The following is a 17205-nucleotide window of genomic DNA, read 5'->3' as shown; positions in this document are numbered from 1 at the left end:
GTTAATGTCACATTACTGACAACTCAATGAAGACAAATTGGGAAGTAGAAAATGATTCATGTTGCAATATTTATTCTATTCCATCAAATTAGAACAATAAATATTAAAGTGTGACTGCTGTTGGTTAGGATACAATGTTAAAAATAATCAAATGAAACACAGCAGCTTCTCTGACTGTGGTAATACGAACTTAAATATGTGAAAAAGGCAGGTAACACTGATCCTTGAATATTTTATTTATATATACAAAGATTTAACTACGTACATTTCACTATGGCATAAAAACAATTGTAGATCAATACATTTATTTATAAATTACATTTATCAGGTCCAACTCTCTCAGATGGGAGGGGTCGGAGCTCAGAGCTGAAACCAGGTAAGTACAGCCTTCCTCTGTGATCAGACAGCCTGACAGACTGCAGACACACAAAGCAATAATCCATTTGTTAAAAATAATTGTCTGTTTTTCAGATACAATTACATCTATTTACATCCATTCAATTTAATTGAAGTTTATTTATAAGTAACATTTCCCAGCAGACAACAACAGTCATCTCAAGTTTTTTTTTTTTTCGAGTGTAAGCTACCACCCAACAATATTAGAGAGAAAGCTCATGCTATTAGACAATCCACTGTGAACAGTGGTGATGGTGGGAAGAAGGAACTCCCTTTTACCAAAAGGGTAAAAGCAGCTCCAGGACTACCTACATCTACCATGACTGCAGGGTAGGGGGGCACAGAGAAGAGTTGAATACAGTGACAAAAGAACAAATCACAAACTAAGGAGAAAGTTAAGGACATGCAATAGTGAAACACAGTGACCCAGCTTTAACTATAAGCTTTATTAAAAAACACATTTTGAAGCTTGTCTTAAAGGTAGTCATCTTTTTTTTCCATTTTGAGAAGTCGACATTAAATAAATACATTAGAAAATTTTTAAATTCTGGATATCTCATTCCAAATGAAAAAAGTCACACAACATCAGTATAACCTCCAGAAGAAAATATTTAGATCAAGACATTTCTATGACAGCTTACCTTTAATTTTAGATTTAAATGTGGAGATCAGTTGTTCTTAACAATGCTTTGTGATAAGTAGGGATGGGTACCGGTGTCCGGTGCCATGATTTAATTTTGTACTTTTTCCAATTTTATAGTACATGCAAACAAAAATATGAAAAAAAGAACACAAAAGAAAAAAACTTAAAAAAAATAAAGGACACCTAATCTGTGGAAGAGGGGAAAAGGAAAAAAAACAAACAAAAAAACGAGGAGAGGTCCCTGCCTTATGGGGCTGAGTTACAGTGGGGCAAAAAAGTATTTAGTCAGCCACCGATTGTGCAAGTTCCCCCACTTAAAATGATGACAGAGGTCAGTAATTTGCACCAGAGGTACACTTCAACTGTGAGAGACAGAATGTGAAAAAAAAATCCATGAATTCACATGGTAGGATTTGTAAAGAATTTATTTGTAAATTAGGGTGGAAAATAAGTATTTGGTCACCTCAAACATGGAAAATCTCTGGCTCTCACAGACCTGTAACGTCTTCTGTAAGAAGCTTTTCTGTCCCCCACTCGTTACCTGTATGAATGGCACCTGTTTGAACTCATCATCTGTATAAAAGACACCTGTCCACAGCCTCAAACAGTCAGACTCCAAACTCCGCCATGGCCAAGACCAAAGATCTTTCGAAGGACACCAGGAAAAGTATTGTAGACCTGCACCAGACTGGGAAGAGTGAATCTACAATAGGCAAGCAGCTTGGTGTGAAAAAATCAACTGTGGGAGCAATCATCAGAAAATGGAAGACATACAAGACCACTGATAATCTCCCTCGATCTGGGGCTCCACGCAAGATCTCATCCCGTGGGGTCAAAATGATCATGAGAACGGTGAGCAAAGATCCCAGAACCACACGGGGGGACCTGGTGAATGACCTGCAGAGAGCTGGGACCAAAGTAACAAAGGTCACCATCAGTAACACACTACAACGGCAGGGAATCAAATCCCGCAGTGCCAGACGTGTTCCGCTGCTGAAGCCAGTGCATGTCCAGGCCCGTCTGAAGTTTGCCAGAGAGCACATGGATGATACAGCAGAGGATTGGGAGAATGTCATGTGGTCAGATGAAACCAAAGTAGAACTTTTTGGTATAAACTCAACTCGTCGTGTTTGGAGGAAGAAGAATACTGAGTTGCATCCCAAGAACACCATACCTACTGTAAAGCATGGGGGTGGAAACATCATGCTATGGGGCTGTTTTTCTGCCAAGGGGACAGGACGACTGATCCGTGTTAAGGACAGAATAAATGGGGCCATGTATCGTGAGATTTTGAGCCAAAACCTCCTTCCATCAGTGAGAACTTTGAAGATGAAACGAGGCTGGGTCTTCCAATATGACAATGATCCAAAACACACCGCCCGGGCAACAAAGGAGTGGCTCCGTAAGAAGCATTTGAAAGTCCTGGAGTGGCCTAGCCAGTCTCCAGACCTCAACCCCATAGAAAATCTGTGGCGGGAGTTGAAAGTCCGTGTTGCTCGGCGACAGCCCCAAAACATCACTGCTCTCGAGAAGATCTGCATGGAGGAATGGGCCAAAATACCAGCTACTGTGTGTGCAAACCTGGTAAAGACCTATAGTAAACGTTTGACCTCTGTTATTGCCAACAAAGGTTATGTTACAAAGTATTGAGTTGTATTTTTGTTATTGACCAAATACTTATTTTCCACCCTGATTTACGAATAAATTCTTTACAAATCCTACCATGTGAATTCATGGATTTTTTTTTCACATTCTGTCTCTCACAGTTGAAGTGTACCTCTGGTGCAAATTACTGACCTCTGTCATCATTTTAAGTGGGGGAACTTGCACAATCGGTGGCTGACTAAATACTTTTTTGCCCCACTGTAGTCTTATAGGCTATCCATTTTGTCCACTGTTTTCGGTGTTTGTCAGATTTCAGTCTCAAAGTGTAGGTCATTTTCTCCATTATATATATGTCCTCGATTATATCAGTCCATTCTTCCAATTTTAAAGGGTCACTTTTCAGCCAGTTTTTTGTTATTACCTTTTTGCTTGACAACAACATAATTTTAAACAAGTAATGGTCCTCCTTTCTTACATTTTCCCATATTCCAAAATACATTACTCGCCCCTCACACAGCACGTCATACCCCAGCACTTTCGTCATTGTTACCGCAATGCTTTCCCAGTAAGGTTTGATATTTTTACACTTCCAAAACACATGAGAATGATTGGCGTCCCAGTCTCCACATAATCTCCAGCATTGTTGGGGTGTTTTCAGCTGCTTGCTTTTGATATAAGGAGTAATAAAGAACCTAATCACATTTTTCCAGCCATATTTTCTCCATCGTCTAGAGCTGGAGGAATTATGCTGTGTGAGACATACGGATCGCCAGACATCTAAGCTCGCTAAGGCTGTTGGGATTTTCTCTTTATTAACTTCATTAATTATATGCAATGTGCGTCGTATATTATCTTGTGTCTGTCGCCCCTTAATGAACCCTGTCTGGTCTTCATCCACCAGATCTGGGAGAAACAGCTCTAAGCGTCTTGTGATTATGGATGTAAATAATTTATAATCCACATTTAAAATAGAGATTGGACGATAAGAGTCACAGTTTTCCTTGTTTTTACCTTCTTTTGGTAAGACTGATATAATGGCCTCTTTCCAAGAGGGTGGAGTTTTAGCGTGTTTTAATGTCCAGTTAAAGGAATCTATCAAAATAGGAGCTAAAACCTCTTTAAAAGTCTTATACCACTCATTGGGATACCCATCACTCCCTGGACTTTTATTAGATTTCAATCTCCTTATTGCCTTATCCAGTTCTTCCTTAGTGATTGGTTTAGTTAAAAATTCATTTTGAGTTGTCCCAATAGAAGGAAGGTCTAACTGATCCAAGTACTCTTCAATTTCTTGTCTGTTTTTCTGGTCGGGTTGATTATACAATGTTTTATAATATTTTTGAAAGGCATTTTTTTATCTGTATTGGTTCATATAATAGTTCCTTGGTGTTTGGATCTCTAATCTTATTAACTGCATTACTTATTTGTATTGATTTTAACAGTTTAGCCAGTACTTTGGTTGCTTTGGAACCAGACTCATAAAATGTTTGTTTTGTGAATCTCAGTTTCTTTTCTATTTCCTCCATAGACAGATCGCTTAGTTGTTTTCTTACATCTTTAATGCTTTCAGCCAAGTCGGCACTCAAATCTGTATGCTGTTTTTTTTCTAAATCCCTTAATTGTTGTTCTAATTTGAATTGTGTGAGCTTTTTCATTTTTTTGATATGGGTAGTCCTTGATATCAGATACTCTCGGATTACTGCTTTAACAGTTTCCCAAATTATTGTTGGATCCATCTGTTCATCTTTGTTGTCAGCAATACAGACTTGTAATTTTTTTTAATCTCTTGTACCACAGATTCATTGTTAAGAATACCAGTATTTAATTTCCACAATGATTTCTTATTCTGATTATATAAGTGAATAGTCAAGTGTATGGCGTTGTGATCTGACAGATCAGCTATACCGATATTACACTCTATGACTCTATGTTTATCGCTTCTATTTATCAAAAAGAAATCTATCCTTGAGTGTACCTTATGGGCTACTGAAAAATGTGTATAGTCCTTCTCCAGAGGGTGTAATTCTCTCCATACATCGCAAAGATCCACTTCCTTTATAAGTAAATTAAGAGCCTTGGATTTATTATTTTTGCGTCTTTTTAAGCTTGTAGTATCTTTAGTATGATTTAATACACAGTTCCAGTCACCCCCACATATCAAAGTCCCTTCACTAAAACTAATAATTTTTTCAGATAGTTTTTGATAGAATTTTGGGTTGCCCTCTGGAGGGGCATACACATTTATCAGAGATACCACATTATTATTAATCCTCCCTTTAACAGCAACATATCTACCATCCTTGTCACAGACTTCCTCTAGCATTTCAAAATTTACCATATTAGAAATTAAAGTGATAACTCCTCTTCGTCTGCTATTCTTACATGAGCTGTAAAAGGAATTTACATAGCCAAACTTTTTAAATTTTTCATGTTCTTCTTTTGACATATGAGTTTCTTGAATGAATATAATCTGCGCCTTGTGTCGTTTCAATTTAGATAACAACCGACTCCTTTTAACTGGATTCCCCAGACCGTTGATATTGATTGAGATAATGTTTATTTTACCTACACCACTCATGACTTGTACAATGTGCAGTAACCATCCCCTCAAATTTGAAAAAAGAAGAAAAAAACAATATTACTAAACATAAAACAAAAAATAATCAAAAACTTGCGACTCCCAATTAGTAGGAAAAAATAATCTCCCACCATGACCCCGTTGGTAGGTCTAGGGTAAAAACCTCCATAAAGGGAGGGCCCTATAAAAAGTTTGAAAACTGAAAATATTGTTCCCATCTTATAGTCCAACGTATTTACCTCCATCCAGTGTTGCCCCTCCCGTTCTTTGAATTGATGAGGCAACCCTGTGATATTCTGATCAGTGGCAGGGGAGAGATGTCCCCCGAACTAATCAACATTTCTCTGAAATTCCTCCAGCTTTTTTTTTAGCTCTCTGCCCCGGGGAAGTAATTTGCTCTCGACGGGAAATTGGGACCCGTTTCCACTCTCGACACCTTCTAATTAGCGCATCCTCCTCCTCAGATACCGCCGGGATCTGTACATCATATCCCCGCCTCTGCAACTCCAAAGCCGCATCTCGTGCATTGCTGTAGTTTCTGACTCCGTCCCGCCAATGGATCTGCATGCTCGTGTAGGGAGTTTGGAAGCGCACACCCGCGTCCTTTAATATCCGTTTAACTTCTCTGTATTGTTTGCACTTTTGGACAATATCTGATGCATAATCATGATCAAAATAAATCGTCTTGCTATTCACCTGGATTTGCTTCTTTTTCCAAGCTTCTCGGAGTATAAGTTCTTTCGTTGTGAATTCCTGGAAATTGATAAGAATCGGGCGTGGATATTCTCCAGGGCGCGGTTTCTGTAGATACGATGGGCCCGCTCAATCTTGAGTTCCAGCCCATTTGGTATAGGTATTTTGTGCTGTAGCAACTCCGAAACAAAGTCTTGGACGGATCTCCCCTCGGTGCCTTCCTCCACTCCAAACATGCGTATGTTATTTCTGCGGGATCTTGACTCTAGATCCACCAGCATGTTCTGAACAAATTTCTGTTTTCAAACTTTGGAGGAGCGCTTCAGTTAACTCCAGTGTCATGTCTTCTATATTTCCCACTCGGTCCTCAGCTTCCCCCACTCTCTCCGACAGAGTTTTTATGTCCTCCTTTATCTTATCGAGTTTGCCGCCCAGTTCCTGCTGTAGCGTGTTGATGCCTTCTCTCAGCCTTTCGTTATCTTGTTTCATTTCTAATTTCAATGATTCGATAGCTTTTAATAGCTCGCCAGCTGAGTCGCTAATTATACTGTTGGGGCTCGTGCAATCTTGTCCTGTTGCATTGTTAGCATTTGTTTTTGCGGCTTTGTCATGTCCCCTTGGCATTTTGGCCTCCTTTTGCCTTATTCCTCACCAACTACGTTCGCCTTACTCAATTGAGTTGTCTGTTAACGAGTTTTCTGTGTTTTCTATTCCTGATTGTAGGGAGCAGCCACCAAACGCATCCACTCATTCTGCCATGACACCCGGAAGTCGTCCCCACCCACCACTTTAATCAGACACAGTCATTTTCATTTTATGATGATATGTATATATATTTTCCCATCTTGTTTTAACATATGGCATAGAAACTGAACATTTAACAGTGTTTCCTGAAAACCCTCTCCTGTCTGATCATTTCCTGATAACATTTACATTTACACTCAACAAAAATATAAACGCAACACCTTTGTTACTGCTCCCATTCCCCATGGGATGGACGTAGAGACCTAAAATTCATTGCAGATACACAATATAACCATCCCTCCCAAACAGTGGTCACAAATCAGTCCAAATGTGTGGTAGTGGGCACATCTGCTATATTGAGATAATCCATCCCACCTCACAGGTGTGCCACATCAGGATGCTGATCTGACATCATGAGTAGTGCACAGGTGTACCTCAGACTGCCCACAACAAAAGGCCACCCTGGAATGTGCAGTTTTGTCTCACAGCAAAATGCCACAGATGCCACAAGCAATGAGGGAGCGTGCAATTGGCATGCTGACAGCAGGAATGTCAACCAGATCTGTCGCCCGTGCATTGAATGTTCATTTCTCAACCATAAGCCGTCTCCACAGGCGTTTCAGAGAATATGGCAGCACATCCAACCGGCCTCACAACCGCAGACCTCGTGTAACCACACCAGCCCAGGACCTCCACATCCAGCAGGTTCACCTCCAAGATCGTCTGAGACCAGCCACCCAGACAGCTGCTGGAACAATTGGTTTGCACAACCAAACAATTTCTGCACAAACTGTCAGAAACCGTCTCAGGGACGCTCAACTGCATGCCCGTCGTCCTCATCGGGGTCTTGACCTGACTCCAGCTCGTCGCCGTAACAGACTTGTGTGGGCAAATGCTCACATTCGATGGCGTCTGGCACGTTGGAGAGGTGTGCGCTTCACGGATGAATCATGGTTCACATTGTTCAGGGCAGATGGCAGCTGAGAATGTCCCAGTTCTTGCATGGCCAGCATGCTCACCGGACATGTCACCCATTGAGCATGTTTGGGATGTGCTTGACCGGCGTATACGACAGCGTGTACCAGTTCCCACGAATATCCAACAACCTCGCACAGCCATTGAAGTGGAGTGGACCAACATTCCACAGGCCACAATTGACAATCTGATAGACTCCATGCGACGATGTGTTGCACTGCATGAGGCAAATGGTGGTCACACCAGATACTGAGCGGTTCTGGGTCCCCAGACCCCCAATAGCACAAAAAACTGCACATTCCAGGGTGGCCTTTTGTTGTGGGCAGTCTGAGGTACACCTGTGCACTACTCATGATGTCAGATCAGCATCCTGATGTGGCACACCTGTGAGGTGGGATGGATTATCTCAATATAGCAGATGTGCCCACTACCACACATTTGGACTGATTTGTGACCACTGTTTGGGAGGGATGGTTATATTGTGTATCTGGAATGAATTTTAGGTCTCTACGTCCATCCCATGGGGAATGGGAGCAGTAACAAAGGTGTTGCGTTTATATTTTTGTTGAGTGTACAATAGTTGATTACACAACAGTGGGGAATAGTTTCCATCACAGTAGATGTCTTTCTGAAAGTGCCTTAACTAAGTTTAAGGATATAATCCCCTCCATTGTTTTTGTCTTCGGTGCCCTGTACCAACACACTGTCATAGCAGAGCAGCTACCTGAACACTACTCCAACAGAGGTCGATTGTCTTGTTAATAATTTTACTCCTTCACCCCATACTCACATCAGAGCCTCAAATCAAAAGTATTTAACTTCCTTGTATAACTCTGAAATATGCACCTTAAAGTTAAGCTGGAGAGGAAATGGCACCTCACTCACAAAGAAGATCATCATTTAGCCTGGAAAAATAGTTTGCCGCTTTATAAAAATTAAAACAAAAACCTTCTCCATGAATCTAGAATATCTTGCTATTCATCACTGATTGAAGAAAATCAGAACAACCCTAGGTTTCTTTTCAGCATTGTTGCCAGGCTGACAAAAAGTCAGAGCTCTGTTGAGCCAACCATTCCTTTATTGTTAACTAGTAATGACTTCATGAACTTCTTTACGAATAAAATTTTAATCATTAGAGAAAAAATTACTCAAATTATGTCACAGATGTAACATTATCTACATCTACTTTCAGTACCATATTTACAAACTTTCTCTCCAATTGATCTTTCTGAGTTAACTTCAATAATTACCTTCTACCGAAATCTCCAATCTTCCTTTTATCTCACATAATCTTTCACACACAAAAGTTAATTATTGAGTCTCACAGGGTTCAGTGCTAGGACCAATTCTGTTTTTGTAGTTGAGATTTAATGTACTGAGTGAGTTGCAGGGAACTTTTTTTAAACTGTATTTTACTTATAATTTTTATTTCAATTTAATTTTTGTAATACTAAGGTGCCATGTGTTGCTGTTTTTTTCAGGGCATTAATCAGTGGGACACCACTAGTAAGCATGTTGCATGCGTGGGGGTTGGTGGGAGTTGCATGGACTCCACATTTGTACTCTCTATACTGAATCATAAGTTTTAATTTGGTGTATTTTGCTTCACTAACTATTAACTCTTAATTCCAAAATTCAAAAATGCTTTTTAATTCCTTTGAATGAGGAAACTAGTAATGTAAACTGCAATATTTATCAGTTATACCACCCCATTCATGTCTCTTTCACTTGTGCTAAATGGGGATAAAGAGAAGCCTGCTGCTGTGTATATCTACTTTTTTTGCTACTGCATTTTGTCATTTACATTTGTGTAAATGTTTGAGTCAGGTTATAGATGTTGTTTTATTTGTACAATGAGGTCACCATCTAAGGCTGCATATTAAATAGTATTTTTAGCCACATTGGGAAATCTTATTTTTCTTCCAGCTCAAAAGCCGCAACATAAATGTGGAGACTAACACCAGAATTTCATAGAGAAGAGGTTTTATTTTAAATTATATAATAAGCTAGCTAAAGTAGCTGATACCACTAAGGCAAATACTGGTGTGCCTTCCTGAAAGCCTGCCTTTATCCACACCTCACCAGGTATGGTCAGTTAGCAACAGCTGAACACTGTTGCACTGCCACTGCAAACAGGTTAGTGGCTGCAGAGGGGTGTAACATCCCCGCCCTCAAAAGGGTTCCTTTAGGACCCTTAAATGAATTAACAAGACCCTCTGGAATTGTTTTATTCCTGATCTTCCAAACCTGAAAGAACAGAAAAAACTAGGAGAAGCACAGTGTTCACATTCAACAAATAATATTCTAATAGACCAGTTAAAGTAAAAGGCAACCTTGCATACAAGTTTGAGCCAAAGCACATACTTGAGCATTTTACCATCAGATGTCTTACCACACAAAACTAAGTGCTCACATTACTTTCGTTGACATCTTCATTCTTAATTCCCCCTTGGGGATAAATAAAGTCTTTCTGATTCTGATTCTGATGAGGATCTCAAGTTGCCACACTGAACACACAAACAGTAACATGTGACCAACACAAGGTGCACAACAGCCACAAACTCAAAAGGATTACACAAACTGTTACAAACAAACTGAAAGGAGCAGTGGATATTCACAGTCAAGTGATCTGTTGTGTCCACCACACAAATGGCCGCATACAATTGGCCCTATACCACAACAAGTTACTTTAATCCACAAAATTAAGTAAAGCAAGCATACTAGTGACCAACCACAAATGGAGAGCTTGTCCACACAATGATCACATCAAGGACCGGCTCAGCAGCCCACAGTGTTATTGCCTTCACCTGGCCAACAACACTCACAAGTGATCCAACTAAAGTAGCCAGTCTCTACAACACTAAAGGTCACAGCATAAAACGATCACCTCCCCATTTGGCATCCATAAATACTGATATACTAGATGTACACACATGGTTTACAGACTCTACTCCCTTAGCTATAAAAAGACTATAACTAATGAATCTCCAAAACTTGATTCTGCTCATCTGGACGTAGCGTTTTGTGGGAGAAATGTTTCGTCACACATCCAAGTGACTTCGTCAGTCTCAGCTGACTGCAGGTTTCCCCAATAGTATAAACAGTACATTTGCATTGTCAAAGGAGCTTGCAAAGAAAAGCGTCTGGACTTCTTTAAGTTGCTTGAAGACGTTTCACCTCTCATCCGAGAAGCTTCTTCAGTTCTAAGGTCAAATGGTGGAAAGTCCCAGATATAAACCTAGTGGGAGTGACCCCCCACAGAGGGACAAAAGGACCCCCTGATGATCCTCTAATCGCCTGAGCCAAGGTGGGAAACTGGGCGTGGGTCCCAATCAGCCAGAGTTTCGGGTGTGTTCATTGTGAAACCTGGCCCCACCTTATCATGCGAATTCCTGAGGTCAGATGGCCCAGGATGTGAGTGGGCGTTAAGGCGTCTGGGAAGGGATCTCAAAACTGGATTATAGATGGCAGAGAGTTGGTGTCGTAAACCCCCGCCTCTGTTCAAAGATGGTCGCTCACAGTGGACATAGAAGAAGCCATCTATGTCAAAGATGGTCGCTCACAGTGGACATAGAAGAAGCCATCTATGTCAAAGATGGTCGCTCACAGTGGACATAGAAGAAGCCATCTATGTCCACTGTGAGCGACCATCTTTGAACAGAGGCGGGGGTTTACGACACCAACTCTCTGCCATCTATAATCCAGTTTTGAGATCCCTTCCCAGACGCCTTAACGCCCACTCACATCCTGGGCCATCTGACCTCAGGAATTCGCATGATAAGGTGGGGCCAGGTTTCACAATGAACACACCCGAAACTCTGGCTGATTGGGACCCACGCCCAGTTTCCCACCTTGGCTCAGGCGATTAGAGGATCATCAGGGGGTCCTTTTGTCCCTCTGTGGGGGGTCACTCCCACTAGGTTTATATCTGGGACTTTCCACCATTTGACCTTAGAACTGAAGAAGCTTCTCGGATGAGAGGTGAAACGTCTTCAAGCAACTTAAAGAAGTCCAGACGCTTTTCTTTGCAAGCTCCTTTGACTACGATGACCTGGATGACTGAGAACCTTCACAGACAGTACATTTGCATAATGACTGAAACCAGCCCACTGAAGGAACAATGGGCTGGGAGGTCAGTTCCTTAATCTTAATTATGCAAATTCTCATGACCATTAAGGTCCATGTATAGGTGTATGTATGTATATATATATATATATATATATATATATATATATATATATATATATATATTAGGGCTGCCACAAACGATTATTTTGATAGTCGACTAGTCACCGATTATTTTTGCGATTAGTCGACTAATCAGATTATCATCCATTGGACGTAAAACTACAGCTTATTGCACCAGCAGCATCTGCTCTTATATAACTATCATTAGCTTACAGCTTTAAGTGTTTAAGGTCTGTGCTAACTAAAAATAAAGACAAGATGATAGTTTATTAAATTTTAATGAAATTTGCAGATTGTTTCGGTGAAGTTTAATAAACTCCTTGCTATCTAAAATATAACAGGACACCGGAGTATATTCTGGAGCATCTCACACTTCTGATAATCAGTTGTCTGCTTGACGTTTATTCAGCTGTGTAAAAACTATAACTTTAATCTCAGACAAACTGATTTACTCAGGAACAAATAAAATACTAAAAAAAAAAAAAAAAAAAGCCAAACAATAACATTTTAAGTTATCTAAGTGACTCATATATATTTAACCTGAGTAGCGAAAGATGGCGGTGGGTTTGAAAACGATTTGCAGGGAGTCCGGTGTTCTCACGGCGCTAGTGAGCCTAGCCCCCGGCTCGCTAACGAGCTAGTGGGTAACAGATGTCTCCGAAAACGTCGGAGCGCTTTTGAAAATATGTGGTGTCCTGATAAACTGAGCAGATATTTGAGGTTTAAACAGCTACATTCTCGCCTGAAAATATGTTAAACGTTTATTTTGTGACCCAGAAAGAATAATAAGAGTAACATTAAAACTAACTAGCTGCCGCCATTGTTGGAAACTGCGCTGGGCCGCGCTATGAATTCTGGGACACAGCTGCTTCTTCTTCTTCTTCGGGGTTTAACGGTAGCTGGCATCCTTGTACATGCAATCCTGCCATCTTCTGTTTCAGTCCGTTATTACACTCTTAAATCCTGCCACTTATTCCTGCGTCTTTTGTGATCTTACAAAGCTTCAAACGACGCGTCGACTATTAAATCAGTCATCGACGATTTTGATAGTCGACGTAATCGTGACTAGTCGACAAATCGTGGCAGCCCTAATATATATATATATATATATATATATATATATATATGCCATATATATATGCCATATATATATATATGCCATATATATATATATGCATATATATATATATGCATATATATATATGCATATATATATATATGCATATATATATATATATATATATATATATATATATATATATATATATATATATATATATATATATATATATATATATATATATGCCATATATGCCACATATATATGTATGCATGCATATATATATATATATATATATATATATATGCCATATATATATATATATATGCCACATATATATGTATGCATGCATTTGTGGCCACTTCCAGGCAGCCTACAGTGTTTCATAATAACAAATAAACCCAAACAAAAATAATGCAGTTCACGTGACCTTTCCAAGCGAGCGTGAACCAACTATTTGAACCCCGGAACACCATACCATCAGCTTGCATAACCACTCGTATAATCGGCGATCACAGGGAGTCTACACGACTGGCTTTATTAAAGGTAAGTGGAAAAAATATGTTGGCCACCCTCTGTGCCACTCAAAGCATACCTCTCACCTCTGTTTAACTGCCCAGTCGACAAAAAGACGCGCAGCCATGGTAACCCAGCGCAACAAGTGTGAAATCTAATGGTGGTGTTGCGTGTATGTGCTTATTTACTTATCTCACATAAGTATTTATCTCTGGGTACCTTCAAATGTTTTTAACCCAATGGCAATCTGTACATTTTTTTGAATGAACATAAAAATATCAGGTCAGAGGGCCCGGTGGCGCCAGTGTCCGGCAGCCTCGCCTCTGTCAGTGCGCCCCAGGGCAGCTGTGGCTACAATGTAGCTTGCCATCACCAGTGTGTGAATGTGTGTGTGAATGGGTGGATGACTGGATATGTAAAGCGCTTTGGGGTCCTTAGGGACTAGTAAAGCGCTATATAAATACAGGCCATTTACCATTTATCATGGAAAGGACACACACACACACACACACACACACACACACACACACACACACACACACACCCTACCATTTGGTTTATTTAGTTGTCAGACGGCCTTATGATTTTAGGTTTGCACAGGGTAGAAGGCAAGCCAGTCTTCGGACAAGTCGCAAAATCATCAAAAACAAGGCGTTTTCTAATACCCTCGTATGCAGTGTTGAGCCTATCCCTCTTGATGGCGTCGTCAATCTGGCTAAACAGACGCAGCATAGCTCTCCAGTCGCACCACTGTATAAAAACATGTCCTTAAACCATGTAGTGCGCTCTTCTATGCTTAGAGGGTAAGGATTTAACCTCCAGTTTTCAACCCCTCTGGCAGTAATAAGACTTTCCCCGTCATCACATACATTAAGAAAAATAAAGTCATCGGGGCTGCGGTTGAAACGATCAGCCTCGACCCAGTAAAGCTCAGGGCCTGTCGGACTGTTCCACTGGGAAACATACAGCATCTCTGAGAAGCCCACATTGTCCAAGTCCGCACAAACAACAGTGCGAAAGAGTTTCCAGTTTTTAGTAGACATGGCTTGTGATTCCCCCCAAAGCATTCCCTCACCACAATCTACATGAAGCATAACTGCTCCACTGGTATATTTAACGGTATACACATACCATTTACTGCCTCGATATTCTAACTTAAATTCAGTCCCATCTACGACGTTTTCACAGCGTTGTTTTTTACAATGAGGGCCCCGGGTGCATATGCCTGTAGACGTACCTAGAGCGGCTGTGGCTTGGGCGACGTCCTGGCTACTCGTCATGGTTGATACCGATGTCATCCTGCACTCCTTAGGTAGAGGTGTCTGTCTGTGTTCCTTAGGTCGAGCTGTTGATGTTCCAAATGGTGAAAGACTGCAGGTATATTACTACTAATGTGAAAACACATCTTAGGTGATCTTGATTCAGAGTTCTCAGAGACTCACAGAGATGTCTCTCTCTGTTAGTCCTGCAGTGTTAATATGAACACCCCGGAGCTGAGAGTGTTTTCAGCGGCTCTCTGGTCGAGCGCAGGCCACATTCAGTGTGTCAGTGAACGCCTCCTCCACAAACTGACATGAAACGATTTTTATATCATAACAAATGCGTGAGGTAAAATAAGAATCCAAGCAAATAATTGCATGTCACTCGTGCAACCAATGTCTGCTTTGCATGCTGCTGCTGCAGCTTAGAGCTCTCGCGTGTCTGCGCTAGGTGAGAAAACTTGCTCACACAAATAAACGTATTTAAGACTATCAGACTGCTGAACACTTCATACACACCTCACCATCACTTACCGGAACTTCAACATTATGCACTCCATACTGTACATAAATGCTACTTTTGCACATTTTGCACATTTCCAACTGCCACTCTGTATATTAAATTTTTATTTAATTTTCACACACATATTTAGTATACATATTCAGTAATGTGCATACACTTATATATATTTGTACATATATTTATTGTTATAATCTTCAGATTTACCTATTGTTATATTTTGCTTGCTCTTATGTTATTGTATTGTATTTTGCACACCTCTGTTGCTTGCGAAGCTTGCACACAAGAATTTCACTCACATGTGCTGTACCAGTGTACCTGCACATGCGATGTGACAATAAAAGTGATTTGATTTGAAAAGAGAGTGGCATCCTTTTTTTTTTTTTTTTGCCTGTCCCGTTTGGCTCTTTTGCCATCAGAATTATTGTCTAGAGGCAAAGAAAGATGCCCAACGGATTTACTTTACCAAATTGACCATCCCAGCCTTGCCGTAATGGTCCATTTGATTCACCTTTTATTGTTTATTTTATTTTCACTTGCTGAATACGGGACAGACTTGACTGGGGGAAAGAAGGGGAGAAAGAAAGAGGGAAAGAAACAGCTGAGAAGAGGGACGGGGGAGAAGGGCAAAAAACAAAAACCAACAGAACGGGCAGAGAAAAAAAAAGAGAAAAAAAAATGCATCTATCGATCACCTGGATCACCTGTTGAGAAAGAAAAAAGAAAACAAGCAGAAGAGAACAAGAGTAATAGAATAAACAACATCACAATGATATATGGGAATATGACAGTAAATACTAAATATTAAACATTATTGTGCAGCACATAAGATCAACAGAACACAGTGTGCTTTGAGGTAGGAGCCAAAAAGGGTGTAGTTTGTGGGTGTGATCACCCGTGTGTATGGAACGCCAGGACTGCCATAATGAATTAATTAAATACACCATTAAATAACTGACACATTTAATTAATTATTTATGTATTTCACTTTTTAATTAATTATTGACACATTTAATTAATTAATTATTGACACATTTAATTAATTATTTATGTATTTCACATTTTAATTAATTATTGACACATTTAATTAATTATTTAATGATATATTTATTTATTTCATTTTGGCAGTCCTGGCGCCTGGCTCTCATCATGAAATAATTTTATCTGTCACCCATCAAACTCAGGGGGCGGGGTTAACGCTGCCCATGCAGCTTCTCTAACATTTGATTGGTTGCCGTGCAAAGTAAGTCAAAACAGGTCGATCCTAGATAATCGATTGCTTGTGTAGACTTGGGGCAGCCAGGTATCCCAGAATGCAGATCAAATCACAGGCAGCAATGGTGGTGGTGTAGTTTTTCTGTCACCAGCTACACTTTTAACAGTGTTTTAGCCGCGAATGTCGCGACGTATGTCTGGTCAGGTTGTCAACATAGAACATGTTTGCAAAAGTGCTCAGATGTTTTCAGAGATTTCACTAGCTCTGCTAACAATTAGCATGCAGAGTGCACCGAGGGGGTTACGTTAACCGGTTTGTTTACATATTCCACTCTCCGTGTTCCACATGTTGCATTCGCAGATTCTCATTTTCACCGAACGATCGTCTCTTTCCGCCTGGTCTTGTGTCTCTGTGCTTCTGTAACATAAAGAACGAGCTGACATTTTTCTCACGAAACCAGCGATCAGCTCAGCAGACCCTCAGTTTACCTGCATGCATCCTCCTCCTCATCTGTCAGCTGTTTAACACCTGCTGCTAATTCAAGAAACACGCCTACGTTACCTGGTGATAGTCACAGTTTAACTGGGCAGCCGGTACTCGATATAAAGCAATGTCAGCGCATTTTTCTGCACAAGATAAGTAAATATAGTGTTTTCCCCGAGCGCAGAGCTGCTGGAGCTTGTTTCCTTACAGAGCACTTTATAGGCGAACAGCTTCATCAGCGGCTGATGTCCGATCACCGGCACACAGCTTTGAAACCTCAGCTGAGTTTTAGCTCTCAGTGGTTAACGCTGGACTTCATTCACTCAGGT

General features: G+C 40.4%; 1 pseudogene; it reads right to left on the bottom strand.

Annotated features, from left to right (window-relative positions):
* Positions 1 to 13959: 13959 nt before the first annotated feature.
* LOC146641560 (uncharacterized) lies at positions 13960 to 14678 on the bottom strand (annotated as a pseudogene).
* Between the last annotated feature and the right edge of the window lie 2527 nt (positions 14679 to 17205).

The sequence above is a fragment of the Rhamphochromis longiceps genome, linkage group LG23 (genome assembly GCF_057381845.1).
Source record: "Rhamphochromis longiceps isolate RC_006_pf linkage group LG23, R_longiceps_female_GT1.1, whole genome shotgun sequence".
In the NCBI taxonomy this organism is placed as follows: Eukaryota; Metazoa; Chordata; class Actinopteri; order Cichliformes; family Cichlidae; genus Rhamphochromis; species Rhamphochromis longiceps.
This window is presented reverse-complemented; position numbering and strand designations above follow the sequence as displayed.